General features: G+C 42.0%; 1 long non-coding RNA gene across 1 annotated transcript; it reads right to left on the bottom strand.

Moving 5' to 3' along the window:
* Window positions 1-5,484: 5,484 nt before the first annotated feature.
* Window positions 5,485-7,474, bottom strand: LOC124680244. Its single transcript, XR_006995455.1, has 3 exons — window positions 7,122-7,474; window positions 6,476-6,558; window positions 5,485-6,262 (listed from the first exon to the last, which is right to left on the bottom strand). It is a non-coding gene; the product is annotated as an uncharacterized LOC124680244 (long non-coding RNA).

The raw sequence follows: 7,474 nt of genomic DNA on the forward strand, positions 1-7,474 counted from the left end.
AGCTCAGAATGTTGAACTTGTATCTGAGCCTTGTCTTGTGCGCTCTGTTTCTATGTTTATTGATGCTCTATGTCAGCATGTTTCAATGGTTTGCAAACAAACTGTAGAATTGGCGTGGATCTCCTGGGAGGGGGCTGTTAAAACTGTGGACTTCAAACTTCTGCGAGAACTTTTAAATAGGTATACAACGATCTTTTTAGTTCTATTTGGTTGCTAACATTAAAGGAGTTGATGCTCCAGCATGATTAGTTAAGCCTGCTGCCGACGGTGGTGTGAATCGAGTTGTTGTTACTTTAGTTGAACCATCAGCTTCTATGCCTCAAGCTGAGGCTGATTCTGTTGTTCGTGAGGTTGTTATTCGTCAACCTGTTGATATTGTTGGTGTTGAACCTGATGTTGTTGTTGTTCATAAATCTGCTGGTGCTATTGTTCGTAGATTTGCTACTATTGGTCATCTAGCTTGTGGTAATGCTCTTGTTAAACGTGATGATTTTGTTGCTATAGCTACTGGTGGTGGTAATGCTCTTGTTAAACTTTCTGTTGTTGGTAATGCTCTTGTTCAACATGCTACTGCTGGTAATGCTTTTGTTCAACCCTGCTGCTGCTGGTAATGTTCAACCTGCTGCTGCTTCTAGTGGTAATGCCTTTGTTAAATGTACTGATGTTGTTGTTGGTAATGTTCCCTTTTCAACCTGCAGCCGCTACTGTTGATAATGCTCTTGTTCAAGTTGATGTTGTTGCTGGTAATGTTCTTGTTCAACCTCCTGTTGTTGATTGTGGTAATGTTCTTGTTCACCCTTCTGTTGTTGCTTGTGGTAATGTTCTTGTTCAACCAATTGCTGCTCGTGTTGTTAGACATGAAGCTAGTAATGTTGGTGGTGTTGGAGCTAATGCAAATGAAGTTGTTGTTGCCATTGTTGTTGTGGGAGGTGATGTTGTTGGTGTTGTTGGAGTTGATGCAAATGAAATTGTTGTTGTTGATTGTGTTGATGCTATTGTTGAAGTTGATGTTGCTGATGTTGAAGCAGATGTTGCTGGTGGTGTTGAAGTTGATGTTGCTGCTCTTATTAATTCAACTATTGAAGTTACATTTATTTTCGATGAACACACTGCAAAACTAGAGGGTGGCTCTGAAGTTCTAGTGTCGGATCAGGATATTATTGTGGATGTCGATCCCAAGGTGATACAAGTATCTGATATGTTTGATATGGTTATTAAGAAGCTAGTGATGGGCCACGGCCAGGTAGAAAAGTTCTTTTGGTACTGCCCAAAGTTGCATCCATCCCAACAAATCGTAAATCAATCTCAATTAGATATGGCTCTTATGAAAGCTGCAAAGTGGAAAATAACGTGCATACTTGGTAATGTTGGCGACCCACGTGATCCAAATCTTGGTATCTATGAAGATATTCAGGTAGCACTTTCAAGTGTCAGTCCCCTCAAGAATTTTTTTAAAGATCAGGGGCAACGATGTAGAAAAGAAAACCTTCCCCAAGATCTCAACCCCACAGAAGACCACCCCCAACAAAAACACGTCAACCCCTAAGAAAATCAACACCAAGGAGACAGCCTCGAAGAAGACAACCCCTAAGAAATGAGACCACCCCGAAGAAGAAAAGCTCCCCCACAAGAAGCAAGCCAAGACCACCCCTAAAAAGAATGATGATGTGGATATGATACAATCTAGATAGTGATGATGATTTTTTGGATATTGAGGCAGCAATGGAAAAATAGGAAATAGATATACGAACAGTACAACCATCATTAACACAGCCACCTAAAGTCCTTGGAGAAAATTTCCCAGCACAGTCGTTAGATAGGAACATCGTTGAAGTGGAACCCATGGACACCCAACCAATGGAAGACCATTTAAGGCTTATTCGTTTTGTTTGGATTGAATCCAATAATGGAACCAATTCAGATAAGGATTGGGTTGATCCCGTCGCATCACCCAATCCATGTCTGACTAATAATCCCTGTTAACCCACCCCAAAACTTGTCTGTTCGTTTAAATAGCGCCGCCGTATCTGTCTCCACCCGCACTTCTCTATCTCGTCCCGGATATTCTTCCACATGTCGGATCGGGAGAATTAATCCAGACCAAATGAGAGGACTTGGACGGGATGGGCTGGGTTGGGCTTTAATTCCACGTGGGGAGTAAACGAAGACATCAAGTTTGATGGTCTGGAAAATTGTCGCGTCAGGCTGGGAGGACGGGATTTGGCCATAATCCACACCGATCCATGCGCGTTTGGGATTAAACGGACAAGGACCTAATGTGCAATCTACTAGGCATTGAAGATCATGCTGAAGAAGAAGATGCTCCTCTTTTAGATGTAGAAGAGGTAAGTGAACACAAGGTTGTTCAACCATAAATGGGTGATCATGAAATAGGTGAATCACTATTGGACGAGGTTGCCATCCCATTGGGTGATGAGGTGACTAGCAAATTAGTGATAACATATGATCCAGATCATCATGTCATACGTGTAGGCACCTACTTTGCAAACATGTTTGAATTCAGGAAATCATTTGGGAAATTCTATATCAATGGTGAGTTTGACGTGCACAGATATAGGAACACAAAGAAAGGGTTTGAGTCCAAGTGTAAGTTAGAGTATAACAATGGAGACAGGGTGAACAGACCTTGCCCATGGCAGATTGCAGCAAGACAGATTCCTAGTGGAGAAACAATTAGGGTACTGACGAGTGAACTACAACTAACCTTTGTATTGCCTAGTTTTCATTCTCTAACTGAACTTGTGGTACCTCATATGTGGGGTTAATTTTGGTAACAACATTCAATGCAGCTAATGTTCTGAATTAATCTTTCTTGCAGCTGAACAAGCTGGAGCCTCCCCACATGTGTCTAACAGGCCTCAAGTTAAAATCTCCAAGGCTTGTTTTACAGTACCTTTTACCACCACTACAGAGGGAGAGGTATGATTTAAGAGAACGGTCAGGATTAAACGAGATACATTAGGCCCAGCAGCCCAACAAGAAGCAGATAATGAAAAAAAATAGCATTCGGCCCAGCCCACGCTTTGCCTAATCGGTTGCCCACGGCCCCGACTCCCGACCTCTTCAGAAGCAAGCGACGACGCCGCCGGCCACCGCCGCATCAACTCCGGCGTGAGCACCACCGCCGCCGCCGCCGGCAAATCAATCAGGGACGCTGCCTCCTCCGCCACATCGAGCAGGGTCGCCTCCGCTGCCACATCCACCATCGACTAGCACGGCGGCACGCCGCAACCAGATCGGCCCCGTTCTGCATCGCCACCATATTCCTCCATTGCCGCCGTCTTGGAGGTGGTACCAGGTTCATGTACGCAAGTCTTGACATGCATCCTCAATTCCACTTCTCTCCCCTGAGACTGAAGTGCTGAACTGTTGCGCCGCTGTGACCACCGGCGAACCGTCCTCGCTGATCTCCTCTGTCGTGGAAGACCAAGTGCTTCGGAGAAAAATCACCTAACCCAATCTTATAGATTATTCCAATTGTTAGCCAAATTCAGTCAGCTAGGAGTATGTTCGTAGATGAAAAAATTTAAGCAGTATAATTATTTGTCTATGTCTAAAAAAGGTTTCTCTAGTGAAGTCATCTGAAAGTTGTTTTAACAAGAAACTCATCCAGAAGTACAATGCCGCGGTCCACATTTATTATGTAGAAATTACACCACTGTACCATTAAGCACACATGCTCTTTTTTGAAGTTTTAAACAACAAACTATCTCCTTTATATAATATTCTAGAAAGCAATCTATCATCATGATGTAGCACCTAACAAATGATGTCCAAGAAGTATCGCAGTGGGTTTTTATTTTATGCGACGTTCTTTCTAGAAAAAGGTGATTCGTATTTTTATATGAGGAGCGATGGACTTCAACAGAAAAAGAAATCCTATCTGACATTTCATGGAAGGTATTCAGTTACAGTTTGGGCCTAAAAGTTTATCCGGTAAGTGATTCTTTTGTGTCACTTCTACTGGCAATGCGGATGATTTTGTACTTCATGTGTTTTACTAGTTAATCTACTGTCTCCTTTATATAATTAATTTTCTAGGAAGCAGTCTACTACCTCGCTTGATTTACTAGTTAATGTACTGTCTCATTGGGCTTACTGAATGTCGTGTAGGCTTGAGCTCAGCTTTGAACCTAGATTATTAGCTCAAGCAGTTTGTGTTGGTACTAGTCAGTGAATATTACACTTCAACTATATTACTATGGAAAAAAATTATATCACAAACAAGAAAAAAAGCATATATCTTTAGTAAAAGATTGATAGTTTATGTCTGACAATGGCCTCATTTACTCGGCTAGCAAGATTACGCATGTTCTATATCTACAACAATACATACATGTCTGGTGATGCACTGACTCTTCTTGATAGTTATCAAAAGTACAATGAAACCTGGGAACCAGGGTTTTCCAAACCATTGTGGGTCTCTTTCTAGAGGGCTGCTGAAGCTGATTTGGATTTTCAATTGTTACCAGCAATATTCATTTGGGGTAACGCAAAACAACTCTTTAAGGCTACTTTTATCATACTAGGTTGTGTTTAAATTCAGAGAGAACTCAAAACCAGGACACCATCTTCAGGCTTTGTACTAAGACAATTGTCTATATTTTTCCTTAGACTGATATCTCCGCAGTATATATATGCTGTAAAAGATAATTAGCCCATGTAAGATGATCTGGTTAGTATTTTGTTGGACATGACTCCCACTATCACTGTTCAACTACGAAATGTAAAGCAATAATATGTTGAAATTTTATCAAGTTGTGTGTGTGCATATAATTGAAAATAGAGGAAATATTGCAGCATTAGAGCGCAATATTTAATACCATACATATCCGTTCTTTGGTAAAATGTAAATTCAGTCGATTGAAGTTTCGGTTGTTATCTGCAGGTGCTCTGGTGTAGGGGAGGGTGCATGGCCGTTCCTGGAGTGGCTATGTCGATGAACACCTCCGGCAGCGCTGCTGCAATGTTGCGTAATACCGATTCAATTAGTCTTGGATGTAATTGTAAGAAACGAAAGTTGTATTCGAGAATTGTGTCTGTGCTGAATTGAACCTGTGATCGATTGGGTTATTCAAGTTGTATATACACCGTAGCCATGTAGTATGCATTTTTTGTCATAATCTGCATTTAATAATTTTGCAGCAGCTTAGATTAATTAGAACATGAGCTGCTCAAAAGCTTGCTTCAGTAAATAGTCTGTTCAGTACAAGTCCATTGTGTAGCTGACACCATAGGTTGCAAGCAACAAAATTTGCAGACCATTCAACCACCATTACACAACTTCAAAAAGCAATAGCTATTACATGATGGAGCTTCAATCAAGTTACTAGGAGTAGCTATTACAGGAGTGACATTGTCCTCAAACAAGAGAAAATGCGTCACTCCTCAAACAAGAGAAAATGCTAGCAGCAGGGACTGAAACATCCACTAAACTAGATGATAAACCAACAGCCAAGTACCTGAACCAAAAAAATACAAAGCTACTTTGCTTTAGTCTGAGAACCACCAAGTTGCTAGTACTATTACATGAGTAAGATTGAGCTCTCCTCAAACAAGAGAAAATGACAGAAAGTATGAATTCAACATTATTTACATGGCACTCAGGAGCTCATGTGATGACTACACTAACGGTTGCTACTGAAAATTTGATCAATTTGTCTATAAGAACCTCGAGCTACATTCGCTTCCAACTCTTCTATCACCTTGAATCTTTTCGTTACGTAATTGTTGCATGATCTTCTTTTCATCCTGATCCTGCTCTGCCAAATCATCTATAAAAGACGTTGTCTTGTTACCTCAAACATTAACATGAGCTTTTCCTCCTCCATGTCAATTTTCTTAGCATCCACCTGAGTAGCCTTGTCGTGGAACCTAAGACGGTCTAGCTCATCGAAATCACGAACAATCTGTATCATCACTGACTGAACAGAAAATACAATCGCCAAGACTAGCTTCTTCATTCCCTGTTCTAAAAAACTCCCCGGAGGTCTGGGTGCAACCAAGACCACGCCAGTGCTCAATGTCAATTCGGCCATGGTTGTTCAATCAGCTCAATACAGGGAATATGCGAGTGATGTGCTCGAACGGTGTCCGCTGTGTTCTTCAGCTCGGGGTGATTGAACTCATTGCGCGGAAGGACAACCAGTTGAGACCATCAACCCTTCTCAATAACCCATCCTGAGTTTGCAGCATGCTACTCCATAAACATGACCAGTGCAAGACCTTCAATGTTGATGGCCTGCAAATACATGAGGCGGGCCCATCGGCAAGAAACAATAAATGTATGCAAGACAATAAACCAAATTGGATAAATAGCACGATTTAGCTGATGGTGATGCTTTCGGTCGGTATGAAGAATAAGTCAACCCTTAAATTGCCAGGAACTCAGAAGAAATCATATGCAGCCTGGAGCACTTTCATAATAATTAATTAATAAGTATACATATTTTACCTCTACTAGAACTGGCCTAGGAACTTTCTGGTATGTTAAGGACAGCACGTGAATAGCATAGGTTTGGATTACCTGCTCAAAACCTACAAAAAGTACTCATTATGACAGTAAAACTTCATCTTTAGGTACAAGACAAGAGTTTATCAATTGGCAAAATATACTATACTACTGACCACAGCTACGAAAAAATCAGTAGCAGTTTCCAGCTAGGATTAACAACAAATTAAACTTTTCAATTGAAAGAGATAACAATAGGAGATGTGAATTTAACATGAGACACCTAGTAAACTAGAAATTTATTTTGTTTGAGATGCTTATTCCATGTGAATGCACACTAAAGAAACGCTACGACAAAAAGGGTTATGCAGAAGCTAAGCTTCTTTAGCAAATAGACAAGCTTGGACCAGTCTTACCTTACATTACATTAGGCGCTTCTATTTGTTGGACTGAGGTTTGAATGGCACATCTAAAACATTGCTTAGGCCACCTAAAAATTGTTCCATGCATCTAATTCTAAAGCTAGGCCTGTAGAGTGATAGTCTGAAAGAAGATACTCTACTTCTGTCTAAAATCTCACACATACACATCAAGTACATAACAATATCCTTGCAAGAAATAGGGAACATAGAAAAACTGGAGGATTTACCTTCACTACAGACGATGAACTAGGCTGGAGAGGAGGCTCCAACCGCAGGTGGTCGTCGCCGGCCGTGAGTCGTGGAGGATGCGACCAGGCGAACCAACAAAGCACAACCAGCCGTGGCGCTCATCGCCTCCTTCGCCCCTCCCTCATCCCGATCGCCATATCAAGCCTGTCCGCAACGCCCGCGAACAATCCGTGGGCCGAGAACGGAGGGAGGCCGCCGCCTCCGCCGAGACAGAAGTGGGGAAGAGGGGGAACGACGGAGGGGAGTAGGTATACACCAGAACTTCGTGATGTCTCGACGGGGTGAGGGGCGGTGGCGCCGAACTTGGGGACAGAGAGCAGCGTTGGCGGCG

Source organism: Lolium rigidum, chromosome 1 (assembly GCF_022539505.1).
Source record: "Lolium rigidum isolate FL_2022 chromosome 1, APGP_CSIRO_Lrig_0.1, whole genome shotgun sequence".
NCBI classification, from domain to species: Eukaryota; Viridiplantae; Streptophyta; class Magnoliopsida; order Poales; family Poaceae; genus Lolium; species Lolium rigidum.